Here is a 21,411-nt window from a genome sequence, read left to right as displayed (position 1 = left end):
GTGTGGCTGGCGTCCTCTGCTTCAGGCTCTGATGGGTCAGACAAGAGAGAGCGTGAGTCTGAGGTACCCATTTCCTGTTTCTTACAGCTGGGATACTAAAGGGAGAAGGGGGAACAAGCTAGATCTGTTTTAAAGACCCCTTCCTGAAACCCAAAACCTTGGCACCCATGAGAGAAATTGATTGGATGGTGAGGCAAAGTGACAAAAGAAAGCCCAGGTCCCACTTTTAATAGCGAGGAAGAGAAAAATACCCATGATTCAACACGCAGGTGGGACCTTAATAATGAATGGCCCAGCACAGAAAGTCACGAGAGTCAGGGCGTATTCTACCTTTGAACTATGTGAGTTGGGAAGGACTTTAAAGTAAGAAATGAAAGAACTCTCCTCTTTTGGATCACGAGGCTGTGGGGCATCAGGCAGATTGAATGAGTCTGAGCTCTGTGGAGGCAGAGAAACTGAGAAGCAAGGCCCTCGTTTTGAAACAAATGAAAGAGACTTTCAGAAGTGAAGCAGCTTTTGCTATTTCATTCCACAGAAAGGTTTAGGACCCCGGTGTTGAGAAAAGGCACGCCTCTCGGGCTGACTGGGTGTGTGAGCCAGTGGTTTTTAAAGCGCCTGAGATGGAAACTTCCTGCTCTCTTTGCTATAGGTTGCTCCTACAGTTACAGTCTGTGCTTTTCCAGTACAGCCCCTTCGACAAACTGCTCGTCCTATTGGTTCGAGATACATAGCTATGAATGTTCTGGAGTTTGAGACTGCCCATTTCTATTTATCTGTCTGTCTGTCTTTCTCCCTTCCTTCCTTGTGAAGAACCAGCTTGCCTCCATTTTAGGTTTAAAAGCCTTCTGTAGAAAAGACAAACTAAATTCATTCCGGATTAAGATTAAATCTACTTCTCAAGGATGGGGCTATGCCCCACCTGTGACCTTAACTACAAGTGCTTCTGTACTGTCTGTTCCAGGAAACCCCAACAGAGTCTCTGTTTCAAAGAGTTGAAATCACCTTGGAATCCTACCTTTGTTTCAAAATGGTTGTTATGTCTACTTTGTTACAACTGCCTTTTGTTACAACAGCATCTTTGTTTCCTGGTGGCTTACTTGTTGTGCTCATGGCCTCCTCCTGTAACCTTGCCTATGTTGCCTGCCAAATCCCCCATTTGGAAAACCCCTACCCCTGAGCTACAAGAGTCTTGTCTTCCTCAGTCTACTGCTGACCGCTCAAACCCAGCCTTATGGGAAATAGCCTGTGTCCATGAATAAAGAAACTTGCTTCATTAATTGCTTGCTTTAATTTATTTGGCCATGATGATTTGGATCAGTGGTCTTTCTCCTCCCATTTTTGGGATTAACACGTTTTCTTAAAAAGTTTTTGGTGTGTGTGTGTGTGTGTGTGTGCTGTAGGACTGAAGCCAGGCCTGCATATGGAGGTGGTGCTGGGGTGGGCGTAGGCCAGGAACTCAGTAGACTAAGCTAGCACATGATCAGTGTTTTCAGAACTGGGCCTGGGAGTTTGGCAGGTATGGATCTAAGGGCACGCAATTATCTTTAAAAGTAAAATATAGTTCGAGGCCAGCCTGGTCTACTGAGTGAGTTCCAGAACAGCCAGGGCTATACAGAGAAACCCTGTCGTGAAAAACCAAAACAACCAAACAAACAAAAAATCAAAATAAAACAGCTAGCTGTTGATGACATAGGCCTCCTCTTCTGCCTCAGCCTCCCAAGTGTTGAGGCTATCCACATGAGTCCCTGCTTTGTATTTAGTGAGATTCTACTTGTTTCTTTTCCAAACTGATCTATTCATCCACAAGATACCCTCTTGGGGATGGGGCTGGAGAGGTGGCTCAGCAGCTAAGGGTGCCTCCTACCCTTGCAGGACCAAGTTTCTCCCTGCCTCCCTCAGCATCCATATCAGGCAGGGGCTCTGACACTCTCTTACGGTCTCTGAGGGCCCCTGCATCCTGGTGGCATATACACATACAGACATACACGCATACACAGAAGTGAAATTCAAAGTTACAAAAAATTCCTTTTTCATTTTGAATTCCTTCGTGTCTTTAGTAATTTTAAGGTGGCTCTGTAATCACTGTCAGGCTGAACTTTAGTCAGCTTCTTCGGGGTCAGTTCTTCTGTTTGAGACATTTGCTGTTTGTCATGCACAGTAAATGACCTTAATTATGTTTCGTAATTCTGCATTGTGGCTGGACTCCAAGAGATCATATCTATTCTGATTTAGGTTTTGGGTTTACCAGGCTATCAAAGGAAGCTACCTGCCTGTCACTTAGGTTTTTAAAATGCTAATTTCTTAGCTTACCCCACATGGTGGAGGGAGTGCAGTTTTTCAAATCTGAAATCTATGACTCTCAGGCTCAGGTTCTTACAGAAATTTTCCTTCTGGACCTAGAGACCAGGAGGAAGTGAGAAACTTTTTAGTCCTCACCTTAGTCTCTGGGTGGAATTTTTCTCCAGGCTCTGAACTCTGCATCTGGAGCCTGTTCTGGGACTGATTTATACCCACCCCTACCCAGGGCAGGTTACCTGTCCCCACCTGGACGCTTACCTCCTGTTGGCCTCCGTCAGCTTTCCCTGCAGTAGAACCATTTCTAGATTTTTATTATCAATTCCACGTTGTAAATCTGTGTAATTACTTACTGTGTCGCAGGAGCTATAGCTCCGCTGACTGCCTCCAAACACAAAGATGAGTTCCCGCACTCATGTAGAAATGTAGTTATCAATTCCTTGCCACTGGCCTCTAAAGTAACACCGAGTTTCTTCTTGTGTGGTGTGTCTGCATGGGTGTACACATGGATGCATGTTTGTATAAAAGACACAAGGCAAACCCAGGAGAGATTTTTTTTTTTGAGATAGTCTTTCATTGGCGTGGAACTTGACAAGTAGACTAGGTTAGCCTGCCAGTGAGCACCAGAGTTTCACCTGACTCTATCCCCACTCCCAAAACTGGGATTATAAGGGTATAATTTTGTCCTACTTTGTATTCTGGGAGTCAAAAATCAGGTCCTCATACTTGCAAGACAAAATATTCATTCTCTTTCACAGCACAACAGGAGAGATAAGGATGAAGGTTGGATAGATTGTGACTCCTTCCAGGGGTCAGCCATGTGGCGCTCTCTCTGCCTTACGAGTGTGTGTGTGTGTGTTCGTGTGCCTTTGTATGTGTACGCGTGTGTATGCCCGTGTGTGTGTGCCCGTGTGTGTGTGTGTGTGTGTGTGCATGTGTGTGCATGCGTGTGTGTTTGTGTGCCTGTATATGAGTGTGTGTGTGAATGCATGTGTCTCCTGAGATCTGGATAGACTTGAGTTAGGTTACAAATAGAGAAGCGGTTATACCACAGAGACACCTGAAAGAGGTCAACAACATGTAAGTGTACAGGTGGGAACAGTTTTGTTCCAGGTTTGCTGAGTATGGAGGTTCTGCCAGGATCCACTCGGTGTTGGTAGAGGGACATCTCAGATTCACAGCGATCAGCTAACTCAAAGAAAGGCACTGAGGTGAAAAGGCAGAGCCAACAGCATACTGATAAGGCTGGTCATAAGTGAAGTTTGGCCATGCTGATGACTCTCCCCTTTGCCCTTGGCAGAAGGATGCAAGAGGCAGAGGTGCAGAAAAGTTCCTTTGAGTTCTGAGGCTCGCTGTCAGTGGCAGTCACAGCTGCATTACTCAGAACCACCGATCTGGAACATCAGCCAGCATTTGCCTAAGTACCAAGGGCAAGCCATTTAAAGAAGTGGGAGGCAGGGCTTTGTCAATGGGACCACGTGCATGACACATGGAGGTAGGAGACCCCTGTGTAAGGTGCATGTTCCTCAGCCTTGCAGAGTCGCTCTCTTCTGACAGGAAAGTCTCCTCCTCCTTCTTCTTTTTAAAGACATCTATTTATTTGTTATATCTAAGTACACTGTAGCTGTCTTCAGACACCATGTGGTTGCTGGGATTTGAACTCAGGACCTTTGGAAGAGTAGTCAGTACTCTTAACTGCTGAGCCATCTCTCCAGCCCCTCTCCTCCTCCTCCTTCTTTCTTCTTCTTCATTTCTTTCTTCTTGAAAGGTTGTATAAGCTCATGCACATCAATGAAAACATAGCTCTCGCCTCAACGTGAATAAGTGGTAGTTTATTCTGAAAAGTTTTGGGTTTGGAGTCCAGGGGACACGGAGGCAGGTTGGTAGCTCTGTTAGAGATCTCTTGAAAGGGTTATAAACATGGAGACAGCAGCATGGCAGGGTCATTTCGGTTTTGGGTCCTATGCTGGCTCTTCTTGGTTGTCAGCATGACTACATCTGGAAACAACTAAAATCCAAACAGCTAGGCACATCTGTGAGAGATTTTCTTGATTGGGGATCATTTAGGCAGAAAGGCCCACCCTAAGTCTGGCCTGCACCTCCTGGAGGCAGCTCACATAAAGAAGGAAGAAGGAAACTTTGGCTTTTTGCCTGCGTGTTCCCACTCTTGCTGGCAAGTTTATCTAACCTGTTGTGGAGGCGTCCTTTCACTGATACTGGAACCTTCTTATTCAGTATTCCAACAAATCTCAAAGACCAGCAGCTCTCTGACCCCTGGGGACTCTAGCATCAGATTGGGACTGCTAACGTATCTGGTTTTGTGGATCTACTGGATTAGCCTTTTTGTTTTGTTTTGTTTTGTTTTGTTTTGTTTTTCCGAGACAGGGTTTCTCTGTGTAGTCCTGGCTGTCCTGGAACTCACTCTGTAGACCAGACTGGCCTCGAACTCAGAAATCCGCCTGCCTTTGCCTCCCAGAGTGCTGGGTGGATTGGCCTTTCTTTTGGCAGACATCCTTTGTTGAAATTCCCACGCCATAGGCTGTAAATCACTTCAATCCCCCCTTTATATGCACATATATATTTCGTTCTATCAGTTCTGCTCCTTTAGAGAACCCTGACCAGGCCACCAGTTGTCCAGTGAGTGGTCAGCTAAAGAATGTCAGTCAATTAATAAACATTTTTTTTTCTGGCTGGACACAACTTGGAGTCCATAGGGAAGAGTAGAAAACAATCTAGAAAAACAAAATTCTTTCTTTCTGGAAACCAAACTTCCGTATTTATGGAAATTGTCACAATCCAACCAAAATGGAGGAGGTTTTATAAAATGTAATTGCTTTAACTAACACATGCCTTTAAAAAACTCCATTATATATATTTTTGAGATAATTAAATTATTTCTTTCCTTCCCTTTCCTTCTTTGCTCTCTTTTAAATTCATGGCCTCTTTTCTCCATTAATTGTTGCTACATACATGTGTGTCACACACACATATACACACCCATAAGTACATAAATTTGGAGTACTCAGTCTGTATGTTATGTGTACGTATCTGTTTCAGAGTTGACTGCTTGGTACTGGATAACCAGTTGGCTCTTCCCTGGGAAAGCATATTTCTTCTGCTAGGGCTGAGAGCACAGGAGCTTTCCAACAACCATATTAGCGTGTCTATTGGTGTTATCTGTGCCTAGATCATGTTAAGGAAAGACATGAGACAGAGATGTATGAGTGTAGCTTCTGACATTCTGAAGAGATGCCATCTTATGTCTACACTTCTACACTTATTTCCTCCCTTCTTAGAGCCCCCCATTTCCCCCCAAGTCCCCCTTCAGATTCGTACCCTGCTATTTTCCTCTTAACTGTTCCTTGACAATGATACTTTCATGAGTCCTGCAGTCTAACATATTCTTGAGTTAAATGTGAATGGCATTGTAATTTTTTTTTTTTGAGACAGGGTTTCTCTGTGTAGGCCTGGTTGTCCTGGAACTCACTCTGGAAACCAGGCTGGCCTCGAACTCAGAAATCTGCCTGCCTCTGCCTCCCAAGTGCTGGGATTAAAGGCATGCGCCACCACTGCCCGGCTGGCATTATAATTTTTAAATGGTATTTTAAAAAGATTTGTTTTTATTGTTTTAAATAATGTATATGTGAATTTGAGTGTTTCTGTGTGGGTGGAATGAGTGTGTACATATGGGTGTAAGAGTCCCAGGAGCCCAGGAATCCCAAGAGCCCCAGGAGCCCAGGAGCCCCAGGAGCCCAGGAATCCCAGAAGCCCAGGGGTCCAGGAGTATCAGAGTCTCTGAATCTGCATTTATAGGTAGCTATGAGCCAGTCCTGGGCGCTGAATGTGGGTCTTCTGCAAGAGTAGCGAGTACTATCAACTCCTGAGTCATGTCTCTTACCCACATGACATTTTACTAGTCAAAGAACACAGAGAACTGCAAGTCAAAGCATTTACTAAATACAGCGGTGGAAACACCATGGAGACAGGTTATAGTAAAGCAGAGAGGTGTCTGTTATAGGCCTCAGATGCTGCTATTGTCACTTTTAGGTTGCTTAGGGGAAGCTGGCTGTCTACTAAAAGCACATTTAAAGGTCTTCTTGTTGTTATTGAGATAATGTCTTATGTAACCCAGGCTGGTCTTCAAATTGTTACATAGCCGTATTTCTCCTCCTCCTCCTGTTTTCTCCTGATTCTGCTGTTGCTGCTTCTGTTTCCTCCTCCTCCTTCTTTCTTCTCCTCAATCTCCCCCTCTTCTTTCTTCCTCTTCCTCCTCCTCCTCTTCTTCCTTGTCATTCCCCTCTCCCTCTCCCTCTCCTCCTCCTTTTCCTCCTCCTTCCTCAAATAACCACTGAGTTTAACCAGGGATGCTTACACGAGAATGAGTATGGGGATATTTGATGGAGTACGAACAAAACTAACCAGTGACTACACCATAGAAAAATGACTCCATTAACTGTTAGTAGCTCCCCAGCTAGGGGTGGAGCTCCATGGGCCCCTCCCCTATCTCTGTTGGAATGTTGGTGCTCTGTGCAGGGCATCATAGCTTCTGAGTGAAATGTCCATGGTGTACCCAGAAGGCACTGACCCACCCACGTCCTCTGGCTTGTATATGTATTTGGTGCCTTCTCCAGTGAAGCTCCCAGATCCTTGAGGTGGGAGATGATATCAATGTCCTGTCGTTGGCTGAGTCTCAACCATTGCTTTCATCACTTCCAGTCACCACTACCCACAGCAGACAAAGTCCTGTGAGGTTGGGCAGCACTAACCTATGAGTGTAAACATAAATATTTAAATATCTTTAGAAAGCAGTTTGACAATAGCAGTTCCCCCTTGGGCCTAATAACCTCCCCAGCCACGGGCTCTGAAACTTTACCTGTTCTCATTCTCGATTGGTAGGTTCTGAAATGTTTTTTTTTTTTTAAATATAATGAATTAGTGTATTCTTAGAGAATGTAATACATGGTTATAATACACTTTGATCATCGTCACATAGCAGCACTAACCTATGGCTATAAGCACATATATTTAAAAGGGAGTTTGACAATGTATTCCTTTAACAAAATGGTGGTAATGCATTTTCCTCCAGGCCTGGGACTTCTCTAGCTGTGGCTTTATGACCAGGCTCTACAGTGCCAAGATTGAATTCCTTTCTGTGCTGCATACCTCAAATCCAAGCAGTAAGTTTACTGGTTACCTCCCTAACACTCAGGCCGCTCTCGCTGTTGTACTGAGGGGGTACATTCTACCTGGCAGGCAGGCAGGCAGGCAGGCAGGCAGGCAGGCAGGCAGGCAGACAGACAGGCATTGCAGTGTGCAGGGGCTGCTGCTCTGAAAACTTCAGCTGACTCAGGAGGTTTTTCAGGGAAGGAGTAAGCTTCCAGACCAGTTCCTGTTGTGGTAAATCTCCAAACAGAAAAGCCCGATCAAAGAAATCACAACTCAATTAATTGGAATACAAGCTGCACGCCTAGATTGGGCAGACCTATCACTACACCACTCTATTCCCATCTATGAGATTCCATATAACTTGCAGTTTTTCTGAGTCACGTGCTTCTGCTCCATTCTCCTTCTTCCTTTTTCTCCTCCTCCTCTTTCTCCTCCTCCTCTTTCTCCTCCTCCTCCTTTTTCTCCTCCTCCTTTTTCTCCTCCTCCTCTTTCTCCTCTGTCATCCTGTCCTTTCTCTCCTCTCCTCTCCCTTCTCCCCCAAACTTTCCAGCTCCACATTCCCTCCTACCACCCAATCACCGGCTCTAGCCTTTTTTTTAAAAGTTGAGGTGGGGAGAAGGTTCACAAGGCGCCTCGTCTGCAGCCTCTCCAAAGAAGAGCAGAATTAGCATCAAAATACAAGACCCGGGCTTTCCACAGCAACCTCCAGCATCACCTCTAAGTATGTGGTATCCTCAGCAAGTCATCTCTCTATATTCTGCAATCAAAGTATGGCACACGCCTTTAATCTCAGCACTGGGGAGGCAGAGGCAGGCGGATTTCTGAGTTCCAGGACAGCCAGGGCTACACAGAGAGCCCCTGTTTCAAAAAACAACAAAACAAAACAAAACAAAACAAAACAAAACAAAACAAAACAAAAGTATGTGGTATCTTTGGCAATTGCACACATTTCTACGCATACACAAACTTCAATTTTTTTGTTTGTTTTAATGCAAAAGATGAAAAGCAACCTAGCAATTTGAGAACTTCACTCAGACAAGTGGGGTGAGATTATACTTGGCCTTGGTCCTGGAAGGTTTTTCTGCAGAGCCTTCCTGGTCTCTGCCTTCCATTATGGGCAAGGCTTTTAAAGTGACTAGTTTTACTCCAGGTCAGGAAGTTGTTGACACCCTGTACCTGTACCGACACAAGCCTTACTCTGTAGAGAGATGGAAGAGATAAATAAAAAGATAGAACACTGTTCTAGGAGAGCGTACTTGTTACAAAAAGACAATTGAAAGTAAAGAATTTTACATTGCTGAGGATTATGTCCATAAAAGGTTTTGAGTGGAAAAGCACACTTTGAACTCTGTGATGTTCTAGAATAGGGCCATTCAGTCCATTGGTGGTTCCAGACTTAACCATTCTCCCAAATGCTGTTTCTCCAAAGCCAATGCTACCAGATCGGTCCAGAGCCGTTCACTGAGAGGCCCACGACGGCACAGATCCGAGCGCTTCCTGTTCAGCCTTGGCCTGCATTTTCTGGGTTCTCATTGAAAACCATGAGACTCCGGTGGGCACGGTGGCATGCACCTGTAGTACTAGCCTTAGAGAAGGCAAGGTCTGAGGCCGGTCTGGGCTACAGAGCAAGAGCCTGTCTCAACAAAACAAGACTGATTGCTCACATTGAAACAAAAACAGACAAATAAATTAAAAAAAAGGGGGGGGGTGGATAATGAAAAAGAAGGGGAGGAAAAGAAAGAAAAGGAAAGGAGAGAAAAGAGAAGCTAAGAGATTAAAATACCAGATAAGAAGGGCGCGCGGCACTTGTTGAATACTATTGACTAAAAGAATGCAGAATGAGAATTCCAGGAAGTTAGTTATTACGGCCTGTCAGTGACTGGCCGCTGTTTGTTTCTGGTGCTGTTGGATATGCACTTTGGGAGCATTAAGCTGTTTTCCAAGAAGGGAGGGAGTCGCGGTGCATTGTGGGACATCCAAGGTCGGCTGGGACCTGGCTGGGTTCTCCCGTCTCCCAGCTCACTCCACAGCAGCGGAGGCTCTGCTTTGCCTACATCTTCTACCTTCCACTTCCTGTGTGGGGTCCACATCTATTTCTAATTCCCCAGCGTCTTGCACATCTGCTGAGGTTCTGGCCCATTTCCCTCCTGGGTAGGAGGCTCAGCACTTCCTGCCAAGAAGCCTTAGGAGTGTGTGTTAAACACTCGAAACTCATTAGTGGTTTGCTGGGCTGCGTCATTCATTCGCTTAACAGCCAAGGGAGTAAAGAGAGTTGGTGCCTGGCATTACCTGGCCCCGGGCTCAGCGACGCTGACTCTCTTTTATGAGTTTATTTGGTATCTGGTACCCTCTTCCCTGAAATGGTTCGCTATGCCCTTTGTCCCATTTCTAAATGGACTGCTGTTTTCACCATTGAATTTTAGGATTGGTTTTTATATTCAAGGGTGTTTTGTTTTGTTTTGACAAGGACTCATTATGGCTGACTCAGAACTGGCTATGTAGACCAGGCTGGCCTCAAAATCATAGAGATCTGCCTGCCTCTGGCTCCACACAAAATTTGATAGATTATTTACAAATACATACATTTTATAAACCTCCACAAATTTTATAAATTATGCACCAAGAATGGTTCTTTGTACATTCTAGAAAGAAGTCATTATCAGATAAGTGTTTGGCTTTCTCTTAGGCTAGTTTGTCTTTCCTAAGCAGGGATGCTTACAGGATGAATTTTAAGTGTGTATGTGTGTGTATGTGTGTGTGTGTGTGTGTGTCAGGGGTAGATATGAATTCACATGCATGTCTGTGGAGGCCAGAGGTGTATATCTGATCTCCACTCTATTTATTTGAGACAGGGCATCTCACTGCACCTGGAGCCTGTCACTTCGGGTGGACTGCCTCAGAGTTCCAGGAGTCTGCTTACCTGTCTTTTCCTCTCCAGCTCTGGGATGGCAGACAGGCCCCACCATAGCTGTGGTGATAGCGGTGCTTTAATTTTTGGTTTTGGAGGACGCTGGGGCTCAAACTTGAATCCTCATATTTGAGTGTCAAGTACCAAACCTGCTGAGCCTTCTCCTTGGCTTCGAGCTGTAAACTTTGATGTAGTCTAGCTGATGAGAACGGGAGGTAGAGCATGGCCAGGTGGGGCAGGGACACCAAGCAGCAGTTTTGAGGATGTGCTTGCTGAAGCCCAGAAGAGAGTTCCGGGCTCTGTTCCTTCACTGTCTCTTAAATGAGCCCCTGAGAGCCCCTGAGGGCCCACTCGAGGCCACACGATAAAACTGAAGCGGCATCTGGACACCTGGTTTGACAAACTAGACTGACCAGCTCAACTCTTTCCTCCTCCCCCCATTCCCCATAGTTCACCTCAATCTTTGTCATACTCCTTTAAGAAGACCCCTGGCTAACAGCTAGGTGGTATCCTATTTCTTACAACCCTTCCCGTTGTGCAGGAATTCTGAGACCTCTGTCTCTCTCACCTTTGAATAGAGCAACACTCTCTAAAACTCATCCTTCGAAGCCTACAACTCTTATTCTTTGAATTCACAAGACGAGGACCCCAAAGCTACTGGTTTGCTGCGGCTCTAGTAGCCGTGGAGCTCCTTGAAGCTGAGCTCGCTGAGAAAGCCTCCCATCTCCCCACCTCGCCGCAATATTTCAGCACTGCATTGTGGCAGCCAGCTTTCCTGTACTGTACTATGTGAGGTAAGCCGAGGAGAAATGGCTGAATGGCCTCACAGCTTTAGGAGGAAGCTGTTGTGATTTAAATTATGTGTGTCCTGTAGTCTTTGGTGTTTGATTTTTTTTTTTTTTTGAGACAGAGTTTCTCTGTATAGCCCTGGCAGTCCTGGAACTCACTCTGTAGACCAGGCTGGCCTCGAACTCAGAAATCCGCCTGCCTCTGCCTCCCAGAGTGCTGGGATTACAGGCGTGCGCCACCACCACCCAGCTAGTCTTTGGTGTTTGAATATTTGGTCCCCAGTAGGCAGCACTGTTTGGGGCGGCTTAGTGTGTGTGGCTGGAGAAAGCCTGTCACCAGGGGCAGGCAGGCTTTGGGGTTCTCAGTCAGCTCTGTTTCCTGCTTGCTGTTTGAGGTGCGAGCCCTCAGCCTTTCTGTTGCTCTGCCTGCTTGCTGATGCACTTGCCCACAGTGATAGGGATGGGCTCTTATTACTCCGGAACTGTAAACCCAAATAGCCCCAGCCTTCCATAAGTTGCTTTGATCATGTGTTGTCTCGTAGCAACAGAAAAGTAACCCAGACAGGAGTTGACCTGTTGCTTTTGGGCCTGTGGCACAGCAGCACATCCTAGTGGGAGTCTTTGTGAAGGAAGCCACTACTTTACAACCAGGAAGAGGTAGAGAGGGTCCCATAGAGCCAAGGCTAGCCTGTCATCTAGTTCACTGAGGAGGGCAGTGAAAGGAAGGGGTGTGGCCCCAGTGATTGCAGGGGCAAAAGTTGCTGGCTTCTGGCATTTTAACTCTTTCTCTTTCTGGGGCCAAAGACTGGTCTCTTCTGGTAATTTAACTCCTGGTGACAGAAGCAGGGGATTAAAAATATCTTAGTTACTTGGGCTCTTTTCTCTTTGCTTCAAGAGCTCGTCACTGTCCTGGCTAGAGGCTTGGAGTTCATTAAGTGTGAGCCAGAGAGAAAAGGAAAGGAAGAAAGTCAAGAACACATACACACACACACACACACACACACACACACACACACTCATAAACTCCCTCAAACACATAGATGCACAGACACATAGACACACAGAGACACATAGACACACTCGAAGACATACACACATACACACACACAGACTCATGGAGACATACACAGACACATAGACATATACACACACAGACACATAGATACATATACAGATATACATACAGACACAGGCACACACACAGAGACACATAGATATATATATACACATACACACACACAGACTCATGGAGACATACACAGACACATAGACACATACAGACTCATAGATACATATACAGATATACATACAGACACACAGACACACACACAGAGACACATAGATATACACACAAACACACATACAGACACACACATAGACACACAGAGAGACACACAGACACACACATTCATACTCTCGTCCGGCCTGACCACCTGTTTTATTAATTTCACAAGTGCACATGCATATACATACTCATACCTACATACATATAGGCAGACATATATACACATACACATACACATACACATACACATACACATACATATACATACATTTGGTGGATGGAACACAGTCCCAGCAGCTGCACTTAATTTTTTTCTCTCAGCCTTTTCATGCCTTCTTAGACAAAAGTTCTTTATAAAATTACACATAGATAAAATGTTCCACAGAGGGGGAGTCACAGAAGGATGCTGATAGAAGTTCAAAGCAGTGCTTCACTCTGTAAGCTCATTGTAAGTTCACAGCCACAGTTTCCCGTGGCCTGGCTTCATCATGGTGCACACCTGTGGCCTCATCCTTGGACCTGACCTAGAATGAATATTTTCCTTGATCACAAATCTGTCCTGAGCCTATATCTCTTCTTAGTGTAATTTATGAAAGCTCATTGTATTCCTAATTATGCAGCCTTTACTATTTTATGAGGAGGGGTACATTCTGTTCTTGACTCTAATTTTATTACATCTTTCTGGCAAAACAAATAAAACCATCTCCTTAAAACTTTTTTCCTAAAATTATTTGAATCAAATCAGAAATTCTATAAAGTCATTAGTTCCTCTAAATAGCCTTAATTCATGAAGTTCATCTTCGTGTTAATGATCTGCAGGAAAGTTGCCCAATAGGGTGGGCTGATGCCCAGAAATCATTAGGCTATGTGATAGTGACAGGAAAAGCTTATCACAGAAAGAAGCAATCCTGGGATGAAGTCTCTGGGGCTGTGCCTCTGCAGAGTGCACCCACCACAGCCTTGCAAACCAATGGGCCATCTCTGGAAAACTCGCTTGCCATACCCTTTACTAGATGGCGTCTGTCACATATGCCCATAGAGATCTTACAAACTATGATTACTTCCTCTCGCTAGGCCCCACCTCTTAAAGACTGTGCTTTCCAAAAGTACTAGGGGCTGGGGACCAAGTTTTAGCACATAGGCCTTTGGGGACACTTAATTCAGAGCATCTGGTATTTGTTTCAGTGTTTCCTCTTTCTCTGCACGTATGGATGTGAGTGTCACAGAGGCCAGATACAACATGGAGTCATTCCTAGGATATCAGCCACCTTGCTTTTAGACATAGGACCTCTAATTGGCCTGCAGCTCATCAAGCTGGCTGGCCAGTGAACCCCTGGGGTGTACTGTCTTCCCATTCCTAATGCTGGAATCACAACTGCCCCAACCAAGGTTGGCTTTTTCACATGGGTTCTGGGTATCAAACTTAAGCACTCACGCATGTGTGGCAAACGCCTTCCTGACATGGCTTCAGCTCCTTTCGGTATTTCCTGTTTATGGGCTTTTGGCGTCTTGTCTACAAAGTATTTGGCAAGCTGAAGACCTGGATATTTTCTTTATACATTTTCTGCTTTATATGCTATAATTTCTGGTTCTGTGTTTATATCCGTTGTGAGTTAAATTTTCATAAAGTTATATTTAGGTCAAGGTTTTTCCCTTTCTTTTGCTTGTGCCTGTGCCATTTCTTGGCCACCACCCCCCCCCCACACACACACACCTTGTTGCCTTTGACGCTGTCAAGCATCAGTGTGTGGGGCTGTGGAGAGGAGAAGGCTTAGTGCGCAAGCGGGAAGCCCCGAGTTTAGATTCCCAGAGCCAGAGAAAAAGCTGCTCAGTGTGACACTGCCTGTGACCCCAGCCCTCAGGAGGGGTAGGGAGGGGTAGGGAGGGGTAGGGAGGGGTAGACTCAGGGCAAGCTCGGAGGCTAGTTAGCCAGGTCAGAGGCCTTTTGTGATGACTATTCTTGGTTGTCACCCTGACTACCTCTGGAATGAGCTACGGTCTAAAAGAGGAGGGTGCACCTGTGATCCTGACCTTGAGGCATAGTGGCCATGAAAAGCTTAGGCCCAGGCAAGGTAGTACACACCTGTAACCCCAGGAGACTGAGGCAAGGAGATCTCTGAGTTCAAGCCATCCTGGAGCAGAGCAAGTCCCAGATCCAGGCATGGTGGCACATACCTTTAATCCGGGCCACACCATCTGCTGGAGGCCTACATAGGGACAATGGGAGAAGGAAGGCTCTCTCTTTTTCACCTGCTTGCACTTACTGGCCAGCTCATCTGTTGGAACCTCCTTCTTTAGGATTTCTGCTTATACAGAAGACCAGCTGAAACAACTAGCCTTGTGGGACTGAGCAACTTCTAGATTCTTGGACTTCCCGTTCACAGCTGCCCATTGCTGGGTTAGTTGGACTGTAGGCTATAAGTCATTAGAATAAATTCCCTTAGTATATAGAGACATTCCATAAGTTATATGACTCCAGAGACTCCTAATACACCTTGTATTGATAAAGTGAAGAGAGATTGGAAGAAAACCCCTGCTATTGAGCTCTGGTCTCTGCATGCAATACACACACACACACACACACACACTCACAGACACACATACATATATGCATAAACATGCATACACACTCATACACATACACTCATAAGCACACATACACACATAGTCAAATATATGTACATATATATACATATATGCATATGTATATACACACACACATTTGCACAGTCTTGATTCAAGATTTCAAATTGGGTTCAGCAATCCTTTTTTTTTTTTTTTTTTTTTTAAAGACAGGGTCTTCTTTATACCCCTGGCTATCCTAGCACTCACTATGTGGACCAGTAGGCTGGCCTGGAACTCACAGGGATTAGTCGGCCTCTGCCTCCTGAGTGCCAGGATTATAGGCGTGCACTGCCATACTTGGCTAGGTGCAACAATTCTTAACATCATAGTCTTCTTTTCAACTCTATTTTCCTCATTCTTTTGTCTTTGCCTATATATTTTTAGGATGAGCTTGTCTATATCTTTAAAAGTTCTTGCTGAGTCTTGATCGGAGCTGTGTTAACACTCTAACTCAGGGCTGGGGAGATGGCTCGGTAGGCAAGAGCACTTGCTATACAAGCGTGAGAGCCTGAGTTCAAATCTCCAGCACCCATGGCCAAGCTGGCCGTGGCCATGAACTCTTTAGCCCTGGCTGGGGTAAAGAAACAGGAAGAGGTGGGGCCTGCTGGCTGGCAGCCTAGCTCCAGGTTCAGTGAGAGACTTTGTCTCAAGGGGACATGGTAGACAGTGATATTACAGGGTACTGAGCAAATCCTCTGCCCTCTAGACAAAGGAGGGTGGTCACACACTGCCCACCTCGTGGACATATAGCTTCCTAACCCCCACAAACAAACCAAACAAAATTTGTCAGTCGTTTAGGAGAGAGCTGGTGTTTTACCAAACGTATCATATCCATGAACATCATACATTTTTTTCCTTTTAACTTGGAATATATACATTTTAACCATCGTTTTTGTAAATTTTCAGCTGGGCACTTGTTTTTTTTTTAACAGATTTTCCATCTATTTTTTATCATTACCTGCACAGCTGGAGTTCTGTTGTAGTTTAAATGGTAATTTCCACGGGTCACTTTCCAGTCAGAAACAATGCTGTCGGTGTTGGCGTGTGGATCTCGTATGCTTCAACCTTAATGACACCGCATGCTTGTCCCGGGCTTTGTGTTGTGGACTACGTGGGTTTTCTGCGTAGACCGTTATGTCGTCTGCAGGCAGCTGCATTTCTTCCTTTTCTTTGCCCCCTCTGGTCTGCGTGTTCCCTCCCCCGCCCCCACTGTTGCTCAGTTGCACGGGTCATTCATCTCTGTCGTAGGAGATGTCATCTAAGTAAGCTGTGCATATTTAGAAGATTTTTGTTATCCAGGTGAGAAGTTTCTCTCTGTTCTTCTTCTTCTTTTTTTGTTTTTTGTTTTAAAATCATAAGTGACAAGTGGGCTTTTTTTTCTTATTTTCTTTGCTTACAAGCTGAAGTATAATTGTGTGTTTTTTGTTTTTTTGTTTTGTTTTGTTTGTTTGTTTGTTTGTTTTTTTCAAGACAGGGTTTCTCTCTATAGCCCTGGCCGTCCTGGAACTCACTCTGTAGACTAGGCTGGCCTCGAACTCAGAAATCCTCCTGCCTCTGCCTCTGCTGCCTCTGGTGCACCACCACCACCTGGCATAATTGTGTTTTTTAATCTCCCTTAGTCTGTTAGTCTACTGAATTATAACAATCAAATTTCAATTCCGTGCCTGCAATAAGTTCCACTTGATCATGACGTGTAATCGCTTTGAAACTTGTCTTTGAGGATGAATGGGGACGGGTGACTCAGTGGCTATAGGACTTGCTATGTAAGCGTGAGGCTCTGAGGTTGAATTTCCAGCGCCCATGTAGGAAGCAGGCTCAGCGATGCGTGACTGTAACCCTGAGGCTGAGTAACAGAGACAGGTGGGCCCCGGGGATCAGTGGCTAGCCTGCTCTACAGCTCTAGAGCTCTTGGTCCACGTTTCAAAATCAATAAAGCTAGGAGTGGTGGTGCATGCCTTTAATCCTAGCACTTGGGGGGCAGAAGCAGTTGGACCCAGTGAGTTCGAGAACAGCTTGGCCTATATAACCTGGGTTCCAGGTCACCCAGGAATATACAGAGGCCCTATCACCACCACCACCACCACCACCACCACCACCATCACATGGAGAGTAATGGAAGACATGGCTCCACATATTACTGAGCTAATTTTCTAATATTATATAAGGATTTTTGTGTCTTTGTTCATGAGAGGCACTAAGTTGTACTTTCCTTTAGTCATTTTACTTATTAAAGAAATCACATTTATGTATGTATGTATGTATGTATGTATGTATGTGAAAGAACAGCTTGTGAGAGTTGGTTCTCTCCTTCTACCCTGTGGGTTCCTAGGATCAAGCTCAGGTCACGGGTCTTTGCTGCAAGTGTCCTTACCTACTAAGCCATCTCGTTGGCCCTGTTTAGTAATTTCTTGATATCTACAAAGCATTGGTTCCAGCACCTTTATTAATATCGTATCCAGCAACTCATAACCACCTGGATGCAACTCCAGCTCTAGGGAATTTGATGCCTCCAGCTTCTGTGGTACTGTGTTCATGTATATGAGCATACACACAATTACAATAAATAAATAAAAATAAACTTTTTCTTTTACTCCACCTCTTTTCCTCTTCTTCTTCTTCTTCTTCTTCTTCTTCTTCTTCTTCTTCTTCTTCTTCTTCTTCTTCTTCTTCTTCTTCTTCTTCTTCTTCTTCTTCTTTTTCTTTTCCCTATTTATTTATTTATTTATTTATTTACAATGCCTCACTATGTAGCCATAGCTGACCTGCAACCCACTATTTAGATCAACCTGGCCTCAAACTCACAGAGGTCTTGCTGCTTTTGCCTCCCATGCCCAGCTTGCATAGGTGAGAAAAGCCTGCATTGTGCAAACATAGGAGAGGTGAATGTTGGGGAAACATTTTTTTTTTTTTGGTGTTTTTTTTTTTAATTTTTTAATTTTTTTTTTTGTTTTTTTTTTCGAGACAGGGTTTCTCTGTGTAGCCCTGGCTGTCCTGGAACTCACTCTGTAGACCAGGCTGGCCTCGGACTCAGAAATCTGCCTGCCTCTGCCTCTCAAGTGCTGGGATTAAATGCATGTGCTACCACCGTCCGACTGGGAAAACACCTTATTAAGGGTCAAACACCTGGTTGTAGTGAGAATTTTGGTTTTCTTTAGAAACCCAGCTATGCTATGTGAATGCATTTTTGTTTTAATCCCAGGTGTGGGATGAGAGGCTGCTTCACAGTAGGTGATTGTGATTTACCTCATGCCCTAGCAGGGGTGTGATTTTGTCAGCTGCAGATAGTTTAATTCTGGGGACTCTGGGAGAAGGTGTAAATAGGAGAGTCCCCAAGAAGGCCTGTGGTGGTTGCTGCTGGAGGTTCCTGTTACTGCTGCTGCTAGTTGTGGTAGTGGTGGTTCTGGCTATTGTGTTTGTTGGATTGCTGGATATTTTGATGATGAAGATTGGACTTGCCCATAGGAACCCAATGTCTCTAGTCAGGAGTGGGAAGCCTAAAGAGGTCTAATCCCCCCCTCCTTCCCTCTATCCTTCTTTCTCTCATATCTAGTGTTTGGGGTTGGAAGGCATTAACATAGAATAAGGGTTGGAAGGATGGTAGACAAATAGAATCCAATAAAATAGCTAAAATATATGCCAATACCTGGTGGCCCAAGGCTTCTCTGTCATGGACCAAGGCTTTGCCCTTAGATCACTAGCCCACTCCTTGCTCAGTTCTGCTTCCCTTTGTTCAGATGGTCTGATTCTACCTCTAACTACATGTCTGTGATGTAGTTGTTTGCTCATGAACACAAGAACCTAGGTGTCCAGCATCCCTGGGGTATCTTCATGGGTATTGAGAACTCTGACCCCTGATTATCACTGAGTCCCTACCAGCCGTGCTGAGTTGGTTGCATGAGAATTGCTAGGGCAGAGCCAGGTCTTGGCAGCACAATCAATAAGTCAATAAACCAATTAAAGAAACAAGTCACAGTGAAAAAACAGAGAAAGGAGATTTATTTGATGTGGCCATGTTGGGAAGAGGAACAAAGAGGCCCAGTGACTTCCACTTCTGCCAAGTCTATCTCGGTCCTGATATGAGGTTTAGGTTTAAGAGAATAAGAGGCACCTAAAGGGACCTTGTGAGAGCATGGCCCCACCCAGCGTTGGGGCCTTGGCTCAGCCTCATCTTCGAGGTGGGCTGACAAATTGTTAGACTGTGTACAGTTTCTTTTCAGGGGACAAGCTACCCCTCTGGCAAGCCCCTGGGAGGTGTAAGTTTAGGGTGGGGGGTGGGGTGAGAAGTTCTGGGAGGAGCCACAGGTACTGAGGGATGCTGGAATAGGTGGCCAGCATCCATTTTAATATATTAATAGTCACCCAGGTTTCTGAGACCTAATGGAAGGGATACATTGTAAATGCTGTAGAAGGTGACTATGATTAATAATTTACTGTAAATTAAAAAAAAAGCCAGGAGAGGTTTTTAAATATTTCCAGTACAAAAAAAAAATGACAGTGGGGCCTGGTGATTTAATTTAGTTGGCAGAGAGCTCAGTAGGAAGAGTGCTCAGGGCCAGAGTGCTAGGTGGGCAGAGTGCTCAGTAGGCAGAGTGCTTAGTGGGCAGAGTGCTCAGTGGGCAGAGTGCTAGGTGGGCAGAGTACTCAGTAGGCAGAGTGCTTAGTGGGCACAGTGCTCAGGGGGCAGAGTGCTCAGGGGGCAGAGTGCTCAGGGCCAGAGTACTCAGTGGGCAGAGTGCTCAGTGGGCAGAGTGCTCAATGGTCAGAGTGCTTAATGGGCAGAATGCTCAGTGGGCAGAGTGCTAGGTGGGCAGAGTACTCAGTGGGCAGAGTGCTCAGTGGGCAGAGTGCTCAGTGGGCAGAGTGCTCAGTGGGCAGAGTGCTCAGTGGGCAGAGTGCTCAGTGGGCAGAGTGCTCAGGGGGCAGAGTGTTCAGGGCCAGAGTACTCAGTGGGCAGAGTGCTCAGTGGGCAGAGTGCTCAGTGGGCAGAGTGCTCAGTGGGCAGAATGCTCAGTGGGCAGAGTGCTCAGGGCCAGAGTACTCAGTGGGCAGAGTGCTCAGTGGGCAGAGTGCTCAGTGGGCAGAATGCTCAGTGGGCAGAGTGCTCAGGGCCAGAGTACTCAGTGGGCAGAGTGCTCAGTAGGCAGAGTACTCAGTGGGCAGAGTGCTCAGTAGGCAGAGTGCTCAGTGGGCAGAGTGCTCAGTGGGCAGAGTACTCAGTGGGCAGAGTGCTCACTGGGCAGAATGCTCAGGGCAGAGTGCTCAGTGGGCAGAGTACTCAGTAGGCAGAGTGCTCAGTGGGCAGAGTACTCAGTGGGCAGAGTGCTCACTGGGCAGAATGCTCAGGGCAGAGTGCTCAGTGGGTAGCATGCTGATTGGCATGGTGCTCAGTGGGCAGAGTACCTACCTAGCATGTACCACAACAAGTCCTGGGGTCCAGCCCCAGTACCACATCAAACAGGTATAATTTACATAACTGTAATCTGGACAGGAGATAAGTCAGGAGTTCAAGGCTATTCTTAACTACTCAGTGATTTCAAAGGCAGCCTGGGCTCTATGTATCCTATCTTAAAGAAGATAAAAGTTTAAGGTGATGGATGGGCTAATTATGTTGATCTGGCTCTTATGTGGGTTCTGGGATCTGAACTCAGATATCAGAGTTACCCAGTCTTTACCTGTGGATTCACCTCTCTAGTTTGTTGCAAAATATTCTTGAATGGACTAATACGTATTTCCTACCTCTTTAATGGCTGTTAGAACTGGGCCAGCAGCTTACCTTGGTTTTCTGGGATTCTTCTGGATTTGGCATTATACAATTCCCATGTTCCAGGAAGCCCCTCTATCCAAGGCATAGCCCACAGTTGGTCCCTGGCATGACTGACTTGTGGAATCTCTTTCCTTTAGCCCTAGGGATAAACTCACAGTGTGAATGTGCCAGGTAATCTGGAAACTGTAGTGTTTGAAGTTGACAAACATGCTGTGTCAGCAGCCCTGTGGTGGCCACACTGGTGCCTTAAGATGATGTTCCCAAATCTTCATCACAGTTTGTAAAGTGGACATAATCTAGAAATCACTTGGGAAAAATCTTAAATAGGGACTGTTGAGATCAGGTTGGCCCATGGGCATGAGTGTGGAGGATTGTCTTGATTACGGTGGGAGGTGGGAAGACCTGCCCCTTGTGGGCGCCACCATTCCCTAGCAGACTTGTAAGAGTGGAGAGGGGCTGAAAACATGTAAGCACTTATTTTCATTTTGCTCTTGATGTGATGTGATGTGATGTGACTAGCTACTTTGTGTTTCTGCCTTGACTTCCCCACAATCATTGACTGTAACCTGGATCGTAAGAT

At 45.5% G+C, this 21,411-nt stretch overlaps 1 pseudogene; it reads right to left on the bottom strand.

Annotated features, from left to right (window-relative positions):
• The window catches only part of LOC127692017 (glyceraldehyde-3-phosphate dehydrogenase-like), a 73,299-nt pseudogene that overhangs the window by 50,254 nt on the left and 1,634 nt on the right, over positions 1-21,411 (bottom strand).

This window comes from Apodemus sylvaticus, chromosome 9 (genome assembly GCF_947179515.1).
Source record: "Apodemus sylvaticus chromosome 9, mApoSyl1.1, whole genome shotgun sequence".
NCBI lineage: Eukaryota > Metazoa > Chordata > Mammalia > Rodentia > Muridae > Apodemus > Apodemus sylvaticus.
Note: the sequence above shows the minus strand (reverse complement) of the source record. Positions and strands in the feature narration are given on the sequence as shown.